Raw genomic sequence first — 20,035 nt, 5'->3', positions numbered from 1 at the left:
AGGAAGTGGATGGGTAGTTTTTTTATTTTTTTATATTTGACTATCATTCTGACTTTTACCAATATCCTTCAACTATTAAAGTTTACATAAATAGAAAGGGCAATATGGAAATTAAAAGAGCGAAAGACATGATTTTGTTGACCCCACATGATTTTACCTTTTTATTAAAAGAGCGAAAGACAAGTTTTTTTTTTTTTCAGCAAAGACATGATTTTTTTTTTTTTTTTGAGTAATGCCACAAGGGCGAAATAGTATATTCATCACAAACCATAATAGGCCGTTACATATCATTCCGCTGCCATTTATAGACAGACAAGAAGCTAGTGGTAGTACCCATAAGTGGTACATACATATAGTCCTACTCATTATACATTTAAATACGTAGAGATAGCGGATATCCTCTTTCGGTACTACTCTAGAGGCGCTAGAGGTACATACGGTGTATAAAAGTGCATGAGTTCCTAAAAAGGAAATTATTGTAAATAGATAAACTAAAAACATAGAAATTAATAAAGAGCGAAAGACATATAATAATTCATCATTTAGGACATGAAGAAAATGAGTCACTATTCAAGTAATCTCACATTTAGTACTAATCATAGCACTGTTTAAAACAAAAATAATTATACATGCCCAACACACCAGTAAATAACCATTTGAGGACACCAGATCCTCTTTAGGAATTACGAGATCCATTATAATATAATTGAGAGGGAGAGAGAGGTCTCACGTTTCTAGGACAATTGAAAAGGATATCACCTAAGTAAGTCACATATTCTTTTTCTTCTTTTTTTTAATACCCATACCCATCCCTAATGCCATTGAGATTTGAATCTTCGATCTCCATTATGTTGGTTAATCTAGTAACAGACATATCACGACTCACCGACAATAACTTTACATATTTTTCAATTATCAAAACATATATACAGCCATTTGTGGTCATTATCAAGAAGATGATCATGAACAGAAATGAACCATTTGAACATACTCCACCTACATATCCAACAAGTAGAGTCGAAATTAACGAGAACAGAATACGAAATTTAATTTAACTGATTTTTAGCCATTTTAAATAATCTTAGCCCTTGTGAAACAAAAATCTAACCAAAACTTGGAGAAAATATTCATTTTTAAATTCTAGAGTAATGACCAAAACAAAAAACAATTCATCACATTTATCACCTTCCTTTATTTAGACTTTAGTCGGTGGTACCACGCCATATGGACACAAGGAAACTTAATTATCATATAATTGTTGCATTTTGTTCTACTCGAAATATCAATCATCGATCATCTACCAAAGCAAAAATATCATCACACAAGCATTAATGCTGATGACAAGCCAACCAACCAGATGACATACATCAGGATCCTGCCACAAGCAAGTTTGTTTATTAAATCTAATTATATCAACTAATTTCTCGCTGAATAATATGGGGCACCAGAATATTGAACAATGAGTACACATACTGACATAAACTGATATAGTCATACATAATACCTACATGCACTTTATCTAACCAACTTGAGCATATATTAGAGAGATTACAATTGAAAGTGTCTACTGGTCAGTTAATTAGTCATATTTCATAGCAAATTGATTCATCTTTAGAACATTTGATATGAGTTCAGGATTTGACAAAGCATTCATGTTCCCTTCTAAACAATTTTCTTTTAGGGGGTTGGCACATGTCCATGAATTGTCAACCGACATAAGAGCACGAGATTGGAAAAGGTCTCCAGCATTACTATAAATATTTTTATAAAGCATTTTTTATTTTTTATTTTGAAAGGGGTTGGAACCAATCTAATTAACCGGGAGGTTGGACTCTTAACACAGTTGCAATAGATGAACAATGTTACATCGAGAGACATAAAACCGAAATCTCATGAAGCTATATATAGACAATTCATTATTATAAACAAGTGATCGGATCCAACGGTAATTCTAAACCAGCTTTTGATGGTTCTAAGTGTGAGGATTGATAAATCACACTGCTGATCCTGATTTGCAACCCATCGTGATTACAGGAATAAGAACTCCAAATCGAGTTAAAAGGAGACCGTTATCATTATGAGTCAGTTCCATCAAAATTTAGCTTGTACCAATTCCTAATAGGACTATAGGAGGCTGCCATTTGCATAATTATACTATCCAATTAAATAAATAAATATTAATTAATTGGGGATATAGCTATAGCTTATTACCTGCCAAAATGAGATCATTTGAACTTGACAACATTAGTTCAATCAAGTAATTTATTTGTTTGTCAAATATGTGACTACTGATTGAGGAAAGTATATCTCTGTAAGCTGGTAATACAATATTACAAGTAAATCACAACTGCACTTTTCAATGCAAGGAGTCTCTTCTCTAATTATGAGATATTATTTGTCATTATTGATTTTGTGATCTAGAACAGACTCTTAGCTTAATGTAGATTGTTGGCCAAATTTTTGGACCCAAGTGATTTGGTAACATGTATGATCAGCATCGATCCTAGTGTTTCCGAGTTTGATCTCTAATCTTATGCAAAGTTACGTGTGCTTGTTTTCTCTTTTGTATGAATTTTTATCTATTCAAACTAGTATAGAATTAAGACGCACGGAGAACATTAGTTGAATACAGGCACGGATGTATTTTGGGGGAAAAAATTATTATATATATGTATAATTAAAATATGTTGTAGTCTGCAAATAACAAGTAGACAACTAGACAAAGAAAACTTTTCTCCTCAATTTCTCTCCTCTTTTTCAGTTTTCTGTCTCCTCCTCTCTCTACCCGGTTTTGCATTTCTCATACTCAACTCTCACTTCTCTAATTCTCTTTTCACATCATTATTATAGGGGTCGGTCTCTCTTCTTTCCTGCACTCATTCTCATTCTCTCAACCTTGCGAAGGTATTACACTTTAACTTCTCTTCTATAATGAAAATTTTGACGAAATTAGAATGTAATTTATGTTAGAATTTGAGTATTTATCGATTTCTTGATGTACGTTACATAAAGAGAGGAGAGGATTCTGAACTAATGACTCTAGTTTGGGCCTGCACTTCGTTTGATCATCATAATATATATATATATATATATATATATATATATAACGTACTCTCAAATTAGATTAATGCTTCACATGTCTTTCTTCAGCTAACTTTTGACTTATAAATGAGTCCATATTTAAATTTATCAAAAATAAAAAGAATTCTTACCGAAAAAAAAAAACAGCCAAATTCATTTTACTTAGTGGTTGGTATACCACAAGTTCATTTGCAATTTGGTACCACCTATATATGGAAAACCTCTCAAGCACATTAATATAGGTCTGTATTGTCAATAACATATAGTACGTGCCTGCCTCAAATTCTCCATGATCAATATGACAAAAATAAAAGGTTGATCTGTCTCCATCACTGCAACGAATAAGTCATTAAAATCTTCAGTATTTTCCTCTCGTTTCAAGAATATAATTCTTCAAGTTTCTTCCAATTAAAAAGGCATCCATCTAATTAATAGCCAATTAAGCCGGGTTAGTACTTAGAGAAATACAAATGAAAAAAGAATCCAAAGTTTAGTGACCAATATATTTTTAACATTATATGGACGTTCAGTTGGGATAAGGACATCTGCTATAACCTGTTCAGAAAAGGAAATGTCATACATATATATACATACATATAATTTTATATAATTACAGTTGGAATAGAATACAGAATAGAAGCTTCACCAGTGTCGACAATGGACTATACATTTATATACATCTGTTCAACTGAGATCTACTTTTTTAACTGCGGTTTTTGTGTACCAGAAGTACTGCAGTACTATTTATATATGGCATTCACCTACAGACCTGCTGACTTTCCCTCGCAAATTTTCCAAGTGTTTGATTGCTTGTGTGTGTGCTTCAACTTTAACTCACCTAAAAGGTCATCATCTTTGTCTCTTCTCTTTTCTCAGGAAACAAATAGTATGCTTTACTATTCAGTTTGTTAAGAATTGATAGTTTCTGCGGGTTCTCTCACCAAGAACACACATACACAAACACTACCAGTTAAAAGAGTAGCAGAGAGAAGATGATGAAGCTACAAGACATGGGAGAGTGGCATATAATTGAAAGTGTCGGTCCCAAGCCCACACTTCAATGGGGAGGTAAGGTCACAATGTCTATCTTGTTGGCACATATTATCCTCTTTTGATTGGCTTCACCTTCCCAAAGGGTTTGGAAAATTAAATCACAGTAATAACCAGACTGATCAAGCATCCAAAGAGATAATAGGGTTAAAGTACCACTTGCTTTATCCCAATTAATTATCAGTGTACTGACAATTTAAAACCCTAATAGGAACCCTAATAGGAATGTAAAATGTGAGGCTGCTATGACTAAGGTCATAGGTTGTATCATTTTCAAAAAATTGGTACCGGCCACTTAACATAAATAATAATGTAAAGTTGAGATAGAGATTGATGTCAATAGCTAGCCGAAAGCTAGAATGATACATGCATCGAGCATAGAAGCTACAATCTAGTACTTAATGCAGAATTTATATTTGGTAAATTTTATAGGGGAGGATTCAATACACCGACGTGTACTTACACCGACATAAATGGATGGTTAGATTATATTAAATACATTCTTAGGTTATTAATAAAAATATTAATTATAAATATCAAGAGTTGAGATCATCTTATAAGTGCTTGGTCATTTGCACCGTCGGTGCATAGAATAATTTCTAAAATTTTACTTATCATATAAATCACTGAAACTCGCATAAAACAAGCCTTATTACCATTTGATAAAGATGCCTTGTCAATAGAAGAAAGATCTTGTAGCAATCATCTAGTCTAAACATGCAATTGTGATACAAAAAAAAGAAAGTTAAATGTAAAAGAACTTATAGAAGTGTCCCCCTCCAACAAAATAACAAACTGATTGGGGATGAGTCTTAAAACATAGGCCTAGAATTAATAACACACGACACCAGAAATAAGAAGAACAAAACTCATTATAAGCAGCTGAAAAGCGGCTATATTTTCGTTATAATGTCAAAAAGACTCTGTTACAAAGATGACAAACTCTTGCTTAAATAGAATAAGAGTCGAATCAAAATAAGGAAAAGTAATAAATGAAAAATTACAAAAATGAATATCAAATCTATCCAATTAATAATAAAATTACCGCCTAATACCATTTGATCAAGTGGCATAAGTCTCCATTTTGTAAGTAGGAGATCGCGAGTTCGACTCACAATAGACTAGTTGTTGTATTTGATAAAAAAAAAAAAAATTTAAAGTACAGCTAAATCTATGCAATTAATTACAAATAAAGATATGAGCAGGAAATCAACATTTATTTGTTGCCATGCTGATATTAAAGTGACTTAATTGACCCTCATATGCTCCTGCATCAGACTCCCCTGGTTGGAAAAAACTTGTCCTCGAATTCAAGTCATGGATTAGATCTGAACAAAATTTCTCATTGCATCCAAATCATGGTTGATCCTTTAGCTTGAATTGAAATCGTCCATTCCAAATAAATAAATATTTGGAATACCTTCCTAAACTTGACTTCTAAAATTTGGTTTTTGCCAATTCAAAACTTTTACCACCATTCTTCATCTGATTGACCATATCAACTGATATCTTGGGAATTTGAAAATTGAAAACATTAAACCTAACAATATCAACGGATCTGTTAACTTTCATTTTGTAGGCATTTCCTCCAAAATCCACACTTGCATTACTCTCATCCAAGATTGAATCCTGCTCGTGCCTAGTTCTTGGAAGTCCAAGATTGAAACCCACGCTGGCCGGCATCATCAATATAACCATGGTTTGAGTTTATATCACCAATCTTCTCACCTGTATCCAGTTTGTAAATACTCATACATGAGTAATGGTCTTCCACTTCAATTGCATGTACAGTAGCTTCAACAATTTGGATAGTTGGATCAATTCCTAGCATGGGCATAGTAATATTTTCTACTGATAGCTCAAACTCTTTATCAATAACATTGCTACCATGTTCATCAATATTACTTTCAACCTCCAAACAATTCCCATCACAAATTTGATCATCACAATTGTCACAACAAGCTTCACAAAAACAATCATAGATTGGTGGCAAACTAAAATCCACAAAATCATCTCTTTTATCTTTTTCCAAAATTTTATTAACTGAAAAATTAAATATAGTATTTGAATCTTCATAGTGAAAACAAACCGATTCCACCTTTTAGTCTGACTCACACAACGGAGCACAGTGATGAAAAGGGCCAACACTCCCCGTCTAAACCTTCACCATCTTGGCATGAGGTTTCAGTGCAAGTGACATGTTGATAAACGTCTCTTTTCCCATCGCAACTCTTACCTCCTTGGCGTCGAGTTTCGATGCGATTGATACGTTCTGCAAGTTGTTGGATCATCATCTTGATTTCCTCCATGTCATTGTAATAATGACCCTCCATTCAAAAACCTCCCCGATCAAGCTTGCTTCGAGCCATGGAATCCACCACGCTCTCACCAAAAATCCAATACCAAATTGATGGGTTACGGGTCCTAAAACTTAGACCTAGAAGTAATAGCACACATCACCAAAAATAAGAAGAACACAACTCCTTATAGGCAGCGGAAAAGCGGCTATATTTTCATTATAATGTCAAAAAAGCTCTCTTCCAAATATGACAAACTCTTGCTTAAATAGCATACAGTCGAATCAAAATAAGGAAAAGTAAAAAATGAAAATTACAAAATGAATATTAAATCTATCTAATTAATAATAAAAGTACTGCTAAATCTATGCAATTACAAATAAAAGTACTGCTAAATCTATATAATTAAAAAAAAATCAAAATAGCTAATCTTTTTTTTTTAGGGAAGCGGAGTCAAGTTTCATTCATTAAATCAACGACGTCACTGTGTCAAGCTAGAGGGATTCAAAAATCTCTCATAATACAAAGCGATGAACAGATCAAGTCTGCACAAAGTAGATATGCCTAAACTAAAAAGTCCAAGCATAGTACAAACTGCCCAAAGAAGCCAAATATTACTAGCCAATAACTCGAAAAACCAAAAGGAACTACAGGAAAGAAAAGCAAAAAAATAAAACTTCCCTAACCCTACCCTATCTAAAGATGAAACCACTGCCTTGAACATCTTGACGTCTAAGACCCAAATGATGTACGTTTCAACGAATCAACACAGTCACACGGTAACATCCAGGAGATAGAAATAAGGCTAGAAAAAACTGATTACCTCCCCAAAAGCCCAGTCTAGCCCAAACTAAGTGAATAAGGAAGAGGAGAACTAGACCAAAATAAGGCCCAGGTCACTAGCTTGCAAACCACAACCCAGCAAGGCAGAGGCTCAAGCCCACTACCAATATCCATCTTCCTCACACCAGCGGACCAAACCAGCCTTCCCGGGAGGCAGCCCCACCCTTCACAACTTCGGCGGCCTCTATCGCTGGGTTCTTAAAACCCCTCTCTGGACACACCAAGATCAAGCCGCAGCCCCTCGCCGCCTTCCACAAAGTTTGCAAATGCGACTGGATTATCGACGCTGCAAGCCCCGACCCGATCCGATCTCAAGGATTGGAGCAACAAAAAGCAAACCAGTCGGAAAGGTCATCCTCAGAACCTCCAGTCACCACTACCAAGCATTGATCCCTACGAATGACCTCTCGCCGCACCCCACAATCGACCCTAAAAGCTCAGCGCCGCAGCTGTACTCGTCGCCTCCTCCTCTCCCCTGGGACACCACGATTATCGCCACTCGAAACCCTTGGTTTCGAATTTATAAGGCCTCTCCTAGAAGTTCGGAGACGCCTCCAATAAGAGAGAGATGGATAATGTCTTCAAAATAGCTAATCTAAGTAGCCAACTTATTACTATTTAACTTGCAGATATTCCCATTAGGTTAAATTAGAATCTGGATCTAATATTTACGGAATGAAGATTAATTTACTTAATAAAATTATCCACTGTTGGACTTGGTTGGAAATTACTTTCATACAGTTTCCTATACATATCCACATGTAGATATATATTGACTTTATATTTCAAAAACTCTCCCCAATACAAATACATTCTGACTCATCTTAACTGATCAGATAGAGATCCAAATCTCAAAGTATGAATCAAATTGATAGGGCATTTTTAGAGATAGCATAAAATGTGTCATGATATAATTTTGTGGTAGATCAGCTGAGTTGGATATGATGTTACACACAGTCAATTGGTAGTCAATGACATAATTGACGAATAACATAAAATGTTCATAATAATTTAAACTATTAATTTGAAATTTTTTTTTTTGAAGAAATATGACAACACTTTTATTGATTAGCAGAATCATATATAATGATTTACCCATGTGGGGCTGACAAAAAAAACCATTACCTAAACAATTCAACCTTTTAAAGAAACAATGAAGCTCATCCAAAAAAGTTATAGTTCATCCATGTAAAATCAAAGGGGCACAGATGAAAAGAACGCTATTGCCGTCATATATCAAGCAATAGTTGAGGAAGGTGCATTTGCTATAAGCAAAATATCACTTCTCTTAGCTGCCTCCTCCATAGCATTTGCTATCACATCTTCAGTTTCACCTACAACTTCAGAACCACCTCCAATTTGATTTGCAAGCTCAACAATAGCCATCTCTTCATTAATCACAGCTTCCCCAATTACCTTGGGAAACCTAGTCCTCCTAGGTTTAGGCCCCGTGGTCTTGTATTAGTTCTTGCGTCCTTTCAGTCTTTCTCTCTTCTTTATTGGAGAGATGCGAATCACCTCATTCTCATTTGGTAAATCAAAGCCATCATCCACCTCCAATAGCATGTCAATCTGCATGGTATCTAGCTTAGCCTTTTTTCGGCTCAAGTCAATTCAAAAGGAGGGACTTGCCTCACCCCCAAGATACTTGAAGCCACCTCCGTTGGCTTACCCATCATTGTAAAGCCCTCTGCTGATAGCTCCCAACTGGGGATGGCCTGCAAATCAGATAAAGAAAATCCCACCATTTTGATTAATGAAGTAAGGGTCGATGAAGCTTCATAATAGTACCTGAAGAGCTGCTTGGTTGCACATAGGGGTCGTCAATGGGCAGCCCTGCCCAAAATTAATGGGCTCGGGCCGGGTCAAAACATTTTTTTTTTATTTTTCGGGCCGGGCAGGGCCGGGCTTCTCTTAAAAATCAAGGCCCAGGGCCTTACGGGCTTTTTAGGGCAGGGCCGGGCAGAGCTTTTTTGGATGGGCAGGGCCGAGTCCATTATATTTATATGTCATATTATTTTGTTAAAAAAATACAAAAACCTATGAAAAAATGATGATATGTTAATTATTGAACAAAATAAAATACAAAATTAAAAAAACATATGGCCTAATGCAATAATTAGTTCAATATAACTACATAAAAATATATTAATATAAAAATTGAATGGGCTTTCGGGCGGGCCTATAAGGCCGGGCCGGGCGGGCTTTAATGGGCATATAACGGGCCGGGCCTGGGCTTTAAACCCTCCGCCCTAGCCCTGCCTCGTGCCCAATGGGCAGGGCCGAAATGGGCTTTTCTGCTGGCCGGGCCGGGCTTTTGCCCACTGGGCCGGGCGGGCGCCCATGGGCTTTTAGGCCCACGGGCCAAATGATGACCCCTAGTTGCACAGAAGGGAAAGTCGCCCTAGCAATAAGGGCTACAGCCTTGGAGCAACCCGGTTCAATACAAAGAAGAGAGTCCCTGTTGTGAGCTTTCTTCCGTTTTGATGTCCCATTCACTAGCATAGCCGCAGTTGCCGGAGTCCCCAGTCTCATCTCCTTGTTGCCATGCAGTGATGCAGACTTCATGAGAGAGTCTACAACCCCTGTAAAAGAGGTTTTAGGGTTCCCAGAAACCCTGGGGCCCCTCAGAATAGCAGCAACCTTCGACTAGATAACCAGCCCTTCTTGTCCAGTAGGATTAGAAGCTAAAACCCTAGGCGCTGCCAACCCTCGCAATTTGTCAGCCTGCACTGTCATGAAGAGATCACAACCATCGGTGTCATGAAACAACTACCCACATGCCACAGCCGTGAAAAAGGCCATTAACCTTGTCATAACACATATCCACATAAGCTGCAATTCCAACTGTGAACCTGAACGTCCAATTCGACCACAAACGCCTATGCAGATCAAGAAGCACTCGGGACCGCTGTTCAGGTGATGAACGATGCCGTGTGAACTAATTAGGTCAGGGCCGCGGCGGCAACCGCTATACTACCACTCAAGTCTCTAAGGACTAGCAGAATCCCCTCAATCTCCGATAGTCCATCGTACTCCCCTAGTAGGAGCATATGACCATTGAAAAACCAAGAAGCCCTATGTAGAATCGTGTTGCATTCTTCCTTGGGAGCCAAAACTGGAAAAGAAAATGGCCTCGTCCTACAGCAGATATAGCCACACGGTCCTTAAATCCCTAAATAGCATAAAAGGTTACCTACCTGAAAGACCCGTGTCATCACTATCCTTCCTCTGAACCAGACGACCTACTAAGTAGAACTATTCATCCACCACCACCGCAAAGCCTACTACCCCAAAATAAACCACGACATCCTCCATTAAAGCAACCGCCAACCTTGAGACCATGTCCTCCGCCATCACTGAGATCGAAGACGAGAATGCACGAAACCCTAGTTTTCTCAAACTGTGTTTCTCAACTCTAGCAGAGACGGCTAGGTTTTTTTCCATCACGAAATAAAGATATGTCTTGAATAAATAACTATTAATTTAAATGGTTTGCCTTCAAGAAAGTAATTAACTTTTGAGAATAATGAAAAAGGAAAAAACAGAGTTTGAAAGGATTTTTTTTTTATCAAAAGAGGTCAGCCCATTCATTAAGTTCAGTAAGCAAAAAAAAAAAAAAAACAATCTTATGGGGTCGACAGAAAGAATCGTTCCTCAGAGCACCATAAAATCCTATACTAAATGAGAATAAGAGCCCAACATACATCCAATACACCTACCTTTTAGAAAGTCCACGCACAATTATTCCAAACAAAAACCTAGAAACTCCGAAGCTAATAAAGTAAAATGATCCTCAAGGCAACTGGTGTTTGTGACCGAATAAAAATTTAAATAATACAATGGGCTATAGAGACCCAATCCATCCAAGCCCATAGCAAAATGGTAGCCTAAAGAAAATTAAACTCTAGCCCAAAGAACAAGGCCCAAGGTCGAGACCCAGATGGCCCAACAAGTCCAATCCTTTGGGAGGAATCAAAATTTTTTTGCCCCTAGCTGCACCACTCATAGCCAGGCGTCCAGCCACCACCATGCCCTTCACTGCCAGTGGCTACAACCTCCCCAACCAACTTTTGACTAAGCCGCTCATCAGTCCCAACACCATCATTCTGATACCAGAAGAAAACAAACCCACTACCATTAGCCATCAAATCCTTCACCATTTGGACATTGCCACCACATCCATCAACCTTACGCCCAACAACAATAGAAACATGTTCATTTTTCCCGCATCTATTCTCCAATTTGACTGACGCGTCACACCTATGAAAGCCGAGGAATCCTAGACAAAATTCAACAAATTTTCGCACCAGCGCCGCAGCAACCCACTAGCCCTCCGTGCCAGCTGAGCGTTACCTTAGACACACCGGCAAACCTCTGGCTGACCCCAGAAGACCATTAGATGGCTCCCCAAAAGGCGGCGACTGTCCTGCTTCCAGAACGAAAACAACAAGAAAGCAAAAGTAACTAGCCACAAGGCTAACAATGGCCTCAGCCATCAAAGTTTGGGAATTTTGGGAAATTTTATCGTAGAACAAAAGGTTCACGAGAAACCTTGAGTTTGAAAGGAAAATTGACAAAGAAGACAATTAAAAGGGATAACTTGGGCCATTCTAAGAAGGTCAATTCTCGCAAAATAGACCCTAACGCGTTTAGTGCTTGCAATCTAAGTGTTGTATGGTTCTATGAGCTTATTATCTGGTAACTAAATTTTCAGGCTTTAAAACTTGTTCATGTTTAAGCTTTGAGTTCTTCTGTCCTTGACCAAGGAATTTATGAGTTTTATTTAAGTAATAACATTCTAGAGAAAGCTGAAGAAGAGTGGCACAAAAACCCTACTTTTTTTTAATCCACCCTATGATTAATTATATTCCTTCATTAGAAAAGAAGGAAGTGAAGAAGGTGCCTCATATCACTTCTTCAGGCCCTTCAGCCTTTCCTAACCAGAAGGGAGTGATTTTTTTTCTTTATTCTTTTGTTTTTGATCAAACTTGACAAAGCGAGTAAATTTATAAAGACAAAAAAAAAATTAAAAATGAGGAGGTACATGAAAACCAAAACCCTTTAACAAATATAGAATGATAAATAGCCAAATAACAAGAAATCAAAGCAACGAAATAAAAAGAAACTTCTCAAGAAGTTACAAGAAAAATCAAAGATTGAGTTTCACGGTACGCGTCCTATTCCTCGAAGGGTAGTGACCCTATAAGCTAACTTGAAGCTTCTTTGGAAAAGTATCCAATGCACTAAATTTCTTCTTCAATTACTTAAGGTGAAACTCACAAAAATTACCATTTTGAAAACTTAATCACCCTTCTACATATAAGCAAAAATTCAAACTCAATTTCACGTTCTCCTCGAGACTTGGTTGTTCACGATGAGTGTTAATGTTGGTGATCTAGTGGTAACCAAATCCCGTTAACGCTGGTCCTAGTTTGGACAGCATTGAAAGGATAGTAGCGTTAGCGTCACTTGTCAAATGAAATATAAAGGGCGTTAGAGGGGAGACAGCAGTTGGCGATCTTCTCTACTCTGATGCCTAAGTCAATCAATGTATTTATGTTGACAGATTAACGTTAGGTAAGTAATAAATGCGTAATGAAAGAAGAGAGAGGAATGAACATTTTATAGGTGAGGAGGAGACTGATATCTTTCTTGCTTTTGATGTGGGACTGATATGCATCAGTTTGCAGCTTCTGATGTCTCGGCGAGGTGATCTTGACGAGGCGCGTGGCGGCATGTCAGCGGTGATCTTGGCCTGAGCCTGAGCTCAGGTAATAGTCCGTGTGACGGTGTTTCCAGAGGTAACATCGTTGACGGTGCTAGTGGGAATGACCCATTATAGCTAATTATGCTTAGGCAAATACTTATGTACGATGAGCTCTCTACAACATGTTCCTACTCGAGACAGAAGTCTATAGTTGTTGTGTGTTTATTTGTTAGCCAACATAGTTTCATTTGCTGGCTCATTTTTTTTTTCTTTTCTTTTCCTTTCTTATTTTCAATAAAACGAGCGTCAATATGTTTGTAATAGACTATTGAGAAAGCTATTTCGAGATCAAGCTTTCGCCGGCTACAAAACCCTTGGAGATTCGTAGCTGTTGACCTTATGAAATCGCCATACTTCTTAAATTGTTATTACTATAATTATTAATATTATAATTAAGGGTTGCATATATTAATTCTGACAAAAAGAACGAATTGAAATGGAAAAATAATTCAACAGTTTTGACAAAATGACAGACATGACCCTTTCAATGAAATCGCCATACTTCTTAAATTGCTATTACTATAATTATTAATATTATAATTAAGGGTTGCATATATTAATTCTGACAAAAAGAACGAATTGAAATGGAAAAATAATTCAACAGTTTTGACAAAATGACAGACATGACCCTTTCAATGAAATCGCCATACTTTTTAAATTGTTATTACTATAATTATTAATATTATAATTAAGGGTTGCATATATTAATTCTGACAAAAAGAACGAATTGAAATGGAAAAATAATTCAACAGTTTTGACAAAATGACAGACATGACCCCTTCAATCAATTTGCTATGTTGGAACAGGCTTTCATAGTTTCATATAATCTAACCAGTACCAGACTAAGAGAACGAGGATTCTCTCTTTCGCTCCGAGAAACCAGCAAAGGAAATCTAGGGTTGGAAATCGCAGGGGGAAGGTCGCAGCCTATCCGGCGGCGCCCCGGCGTCGATTGTGGTTCCCTGCTGCATCGACAAGCGCGGGTGTTGCCGGATGGGTTATTGGGGTCTCTGGCCTCACTGTCTTGCTTTTTGTCAAACGATCTGGGCTGTGGATGACTCGTCTCTTTTCTCAGGCGACAACGCTGGGGTGGATGATGGGCAATGGGCGATCGACGGTGGCGCAGCGGTGGACCAGGCGACCAGTGGCCGGATCATGGCGGAGGCACTCCATGGATCCTACGGCACTGGGTGTTTCTCTGCGGTGGGTTGCTAGGCGGCGAGTGCAGTGGTGGCCTCGAGTTCTTAAGCTGAAGGACGCAGACTTTTGGAGTTCTCTCACTCCGAGGTGGCAAGGCACCGTGTTCTGGCTTGCTGCGTGGTTTGGGTTTCTCCGGTGAGGTGAGCTCGAAGGGGTAACCTTGTGGTGGTGGTGGTTTGCAGGCAAGGCTCCTGGGGAGAAGGATGAGGATTGTGGCAGCTCTATTTTAATTTTTTTTTTTTGCTTAAAGTTATGTTTTTGGTTAGGGTTTTGGTTAGTTTTTCTTGGTCATTAGCATGTCCCTACTCTGTTGAGCTAGGGTTGGGTCAATTTGAGGTGCCATGGATGTGGTGTCATTCCTGGGGACGAATTGGTTTACTTTCGGTGTTATCTTATGGTCAGTGTGCTGATGAGCGATCCTTGCACGTGGTTTGGTTGTGGGACACGGTGTGGAAGAGGGCGTTGGTTTTTCTGGTTGTTGTCCATGAGGTAGTATCAAGATACTCGGGATTCCTTGTAGCTCGAGAGATTGGGTGGTATAGGTGGTTAGGGGTTGGGCCCTTTCGGCTCATGGAGGTCATTTATGATGACGGACCCGTAACTGGTTTAGGTTTTAGGGAGGAAAGTGGGGAGTTCATGTCTACCACCGGTCATTCTCGTTGATGTAATTTAGATTATTATCAATAAAGGTTTCTTATTCTCAAAAAAAAAAAAAAAAAAAAAAAAAAACACCAGTACCAGACTACCAGTTCTGAATTCATGTCATTAATGCTCCACATGATTAGTGCAATTCCTTTGGCGCTCATTAGCAAGTTTCACATTCCAATGTGTGCTTAATCTTCTTTTATTTTTACAGCCGGGAACTGATTTTCTATTACTTAGAATAGCTGTCATTAGCAACTCGTCTTACCTGTAAGAATATAATTTTCATATGCATGGACTTAAATTAATGATAGTTCTAAACAGTACTTGATTTTATTGTCGAAGATAACCAAGTCGTAGCCTTTGTAAAAACTATATAATATATGTAGCGAATTCAAGTCCTAATATTTCACATAAAAAAACAATGTCAAACATCGATCTTTAGTAATAAGTATGAACGTAATTCGATCGAGTGCAGTAATTATGTGGATAGAAAACTCTGAACTTAAATTGGTAAACTCTCTTCTTGATTGACATTAGCGCGCAATTTATGTTGTGGGTCTGATAATACTAGAACCTCATCAACGACTCTCGAAGTCAAATAGACTTTCATTAGCATGGTAACTAGGCAAACCAGAATATATGTTCGAACGAGGCACTCGTAATCCTAAACCAAGTAAACACCTCACAGAGTGCCATTATGGGCGGAGTGATTGTATGCAGCAACAAGAAAAGAACAACAACCCTCTGCCCATTGATAACGCTGATCATAGAAATTTAGGTGTAATTTCAATGTTTAATTGGGTTTTGAAGGTTGAATAATTTTCCCTGGCTATGACCCATTCAAGTCAATTCCATCGTAGTCATATTGATTTGTGTAGTTCCTTTGACACAAAATGCCAAATTTACTTTTTGAAATCAATTTCTCACTAAACCTTTCACTGTTTTATTTCAATTTTTAGACTTTTTAGAACCGATTTCCAAGTTGTTTGGAGAAAATAATGGTAGACATATTGATGGCAAACTAGCTCCGTAATTGTAGTGGTAGTATGTCTAGTACTGCATTTACTGCATGGCCATACTCATATTTGTATGCATAAATTCGGTCTACGAGGACCAAAATGAAAACGGAAAAGCAATTTTGAGTCCTTAAAGTATGACTTAAGTTTCACTTTTATTATTTTAATTTTAGCAATTTAAGAGAAATTTTATTCACACATTGCAAAATACTGAATACACATCCATTTTTTCATACACCCAACATAAGAATTTATGAGTATATTAAATTACCAAAAGAGACATTTATATTAAAAATAAAGAAACATAGTTGGAATATATCATAACTCTAAAGAGTTTTCTTATCACGTACAAAAATGACGTGAATGAAGATGCACACTTAAAACCAGTCAGAAATAGTTCACGAGACCAATTGATGAACATCCATAGTTCCAAAGAAAATCGACAACAACGTAATGGATTATGATAATAGTGTTTTTCAACTCTCAATTGAGGTATGACTTCTCCATCTTTGACTGAACTTTAGCTACAAAATTTAGGTTTTGAATTTCAATTTTTGTTTGATAGTATTGAAACTTGTTTGATAAACGAGGTCCTCGGTTCTCCATATATGAATTCTCAATATATCGGTTTTATAGGGTGTATGGTGATATCATATCACGTCTTTAGAATTAATCTCTATTCTATAATTGTTATATTCACAGTTTTGAAGGTTGCAGCACGTCTTTGTCTGTTGGCATCTTATTTGAAATGCATACAATGATTCTAGGAAGGACTAATAAGCTGACCTTTGTATTGGAAAATAGCTTTGCCAATCAATGTGACAAACTAGGAGTTTTACTTCAAAAAGAATTCGAGAGCAGAGAGAATAGTTGGTCAACTTTAGGTCAATGGAGGTAAAAGATGGAACTGGATATAGTGATCTTAATTTCAAAGATTAAGGATTTTTTATCTTCAAATTAAGATGGTATATATATACATATATATATATAAAATAATAATAATAATAAATAAATAAAAAGATGTGTACGTTGTATTGTAAATGAGGATAGTTTAGGAAGTTTGGAGTTGTGTTTCTAATAAAATGTCAAAATAAAAAGTTAATAGATGGTATATTAAGTAGGAGATGTGTATCTAGTATTTTGAAATGTGTGAATAAAATTCCTCACAATTTAATTATAAATTTTTCATAAAGTTAGCACTTGGATACAAATCGTAATTCATAAATTTCGCCAAATTGGTACATAAATTTCGCCAAATTGATAAATGAAATTCTCTAGTATCAAGAGCATTCATAGCTTCACTAGCATTAGATTCTAAAATTATGGAACTAAAACTTGTGCGAAGAGCTAGCTTCCGCCCCACAACACCGCAATAAGTTATATATGTTTTCTCTGAAACCAGAAACCTACTTTGGCATGAGCACTAAAGTAGGAACAGACTATGACAAAAAAAAAAAGGTAGGAATAGACCAATGTTACCATTTACAACTAGCAAAAGAATCCAGAATGGTCTAGACAGAATATGCCTCTCATATGATTTTTATGAGAAAAGTAAACGTGGGTCACAAGAAAGGTTTCATATAGATCCCAATCAGTAATGAATCACTGCAAGATGTTTGCTTTATTTTTTCAAAAGAAAGAAAAAGGAAAAATAAAAAATAAAAAATGGGAAAGCAAACTAGGTATGAAACACACCTGGGTTGAACCTTGAGCAGAATGGAAGATGATGGTTACATGTAACAGTAAAAGGGTTTGCAAAGTTTGCCTTGCCGGCCTTGACTCTTTTCATTCTCGTTTAGTTGGGTATTGCGTGATCAAAATTGAAGGCATCTCTTTTGGGGTTCATACCTTTACCTAAATTTCACAGACTGATCAGTTTGCGGGTTCATATATACATTTACATTTTCCTACTACAACTGGAAATGAACAAAAAATTTTTTTAATAAGAAGCTAAGTACAACAACTAGATTTACTGGCCCTAAAAATGTGCATAGATTAGTCAGACTCCTCCCAAAAGAGTAACATTAGTACTTTTATAACTAACAAATTTATACCAAACTCACTTGAAGTTTTCACTTTTGAGGGTTATGCTTTTGGTTAGTTGTACATATGGATGATCTGATTCATAATCTATTTATGAGATGAGTTCTATAGTGAGATAGTGACGTATAGGTGGTGCGGTGGGTTCATATTTTCCATGATGACCTGAGCTTCTTCGAACTTTTCATCACGATCGATACTGCAAAGATAAATTGCTTGAATAGGAAACTTTCATTGATGTTATAAATAGCCGCTATCAAATTAACCCAACAAATATCTATGTTTACATACTGCATATTAATCAAAAAATTATTTGGTCATTTCCACATTTATCCCTACTTTTCAAAACATATCCCAAATTTGTCGCACTTATTTGGTCTTAAATTTTGCAGCAGACCCTCGTGTGCAATGAAGTTCATACTTCATACACTTTTAACAATTTTCTTTTCATCGCTCAAAGAATTATTATTCCTTGAATATTTAGAAACTCATAAATTTCATTTGCAAATGATGATAGAATTTCCATCTGACTGTTGAGGTTTTTCATCGTGTGGAATATTAGGGCTCATGATTTCTCTACAATCGGATCTAATAAAGAAACACGATTTATTTGTAGAGAGACTATTAATTCAAAGTTAGTGAAGTTAGAATGTGTACGCTGAATCTTTCTTGGGGAAAGAGGAAGTGTGGGAAGGTGTTGCCGATCATGGACTAGATGGGAGAGTGACTATTCAGTAGTCTCGAAGTATTTCGACCAAAAAAGTAGTCTCGAAGTACCACGAGATGCTAAGTGGTGGTCTAAGCCAATAACATCTTGACATGTCAATGGAGATGAATATACAGAGTATAAAAAGAACAGTAAACTATTTTAAATGGAACGATCAATAGCAAGTCTTTACTGTTTGGACCAATTACATTAACTCAAATCACGATATAGGTTTTACAAACAAAACAAAAAAGTCTTTCTAGCCACTTTTTTAGTGCTAGTAAGATTGTGTTTGGGAAAACTTATAAGGACATCTTTAACAATGCTAATCATTTTTTAGTTTTTTTTTTTTTTTTTTTTTGAGGAGAAACAAAAATTACAACCGAAAGCCCCTAGGACAACCGAAAATAAAAGAATCAAAGTTGAAAGCAGAAAGGGCTGAAAGAGGGAGTTTCCCTTTCCAAGTAGCAGGAGTTTTCAAATGATGATCTTGGTTCGCGATCGCATCAGCCACGAAGTTAGCCTGCCGGGGGATGAACGCAAAGACAAAGTGCTCAAAGTTGCTAGACAAGTTAACGATATCTCTGGCAAGAGTACGAAGCCTCCACGGAGTGACACACTTGTTATTGACCACGTCAATCAGAAGCTTGGAATCACCTTCAGCAATAATCTTCCTACATCTGAGGAGAAGGGCATGATAGAGGCCATCTCGAAGCGCATTTCCTTCCACAACAGGGACAGAAGAGATCCCAATGTTTCTGGACCAAGCAAAAATAAGGTTGCCATGCTCATCTCGAAGGACAAAACCCGCAGCAGCACTCTTGTTCCCAATGACGGAACCATCAAAGTTTAACTTACAAAAACCAGGAGGAGGAGGTTTATCATTTCTTAGTTAAATTTTAGTCAAAGTAGCTAAAAAGTCATTTTGCCAATTTTGCAGTTTTAAAATACGTCTGCATCAGTTTTTTTTATTTTAGCCAATTTTGAATTTATATTATTTATTGATAGAAGAAAAAATGATTTAAATTAACAAAAATAATAGAGAGTCTCATCCCGCTTTCTATATTTAAAAGCGAGATAGCTAAAAGTTAAAATGGAAATCTGATGAAACTGTTAAAATTGATAAAAACTAAACATAGTATCCAAAATATTTAGGAGCCAAGATAGAGAGTCGGCTAAATATGCTATAATGCTAGCAATTTTTTAGTCAAATTTTAGCCAAAATAGCTAAAAAGTCATTTTGGCTAGCCAATTTCAAAATACGCCTGCATCAGTTCTCTCTATATTAGCTAACTCTGAATATATATTATTAGTTAAATAAAGAAACATAGTTTAAATACATTTATAAATTACACAAAAAACTTGAAATAAATATTCTAAATTAACA

Source organism: Rosa chinensis, chromosome 5, assembly GCF_002994745.2.
Source record: "Rosa chinensis cultivar Old Blush chromosome 5, RchiOBHm-V2, whole genome shotgun sequence".
NCBI classification, from domain to species: domain Eukaryota; kingdom Viridiplantae; phylum Streptophyta; class Magnoliopsida; order Rosales; family Rosaceae; genus Rosa; species Rosa chinensis.
This window is presented reverse-complemented; position numbering follows the sequence as displayed.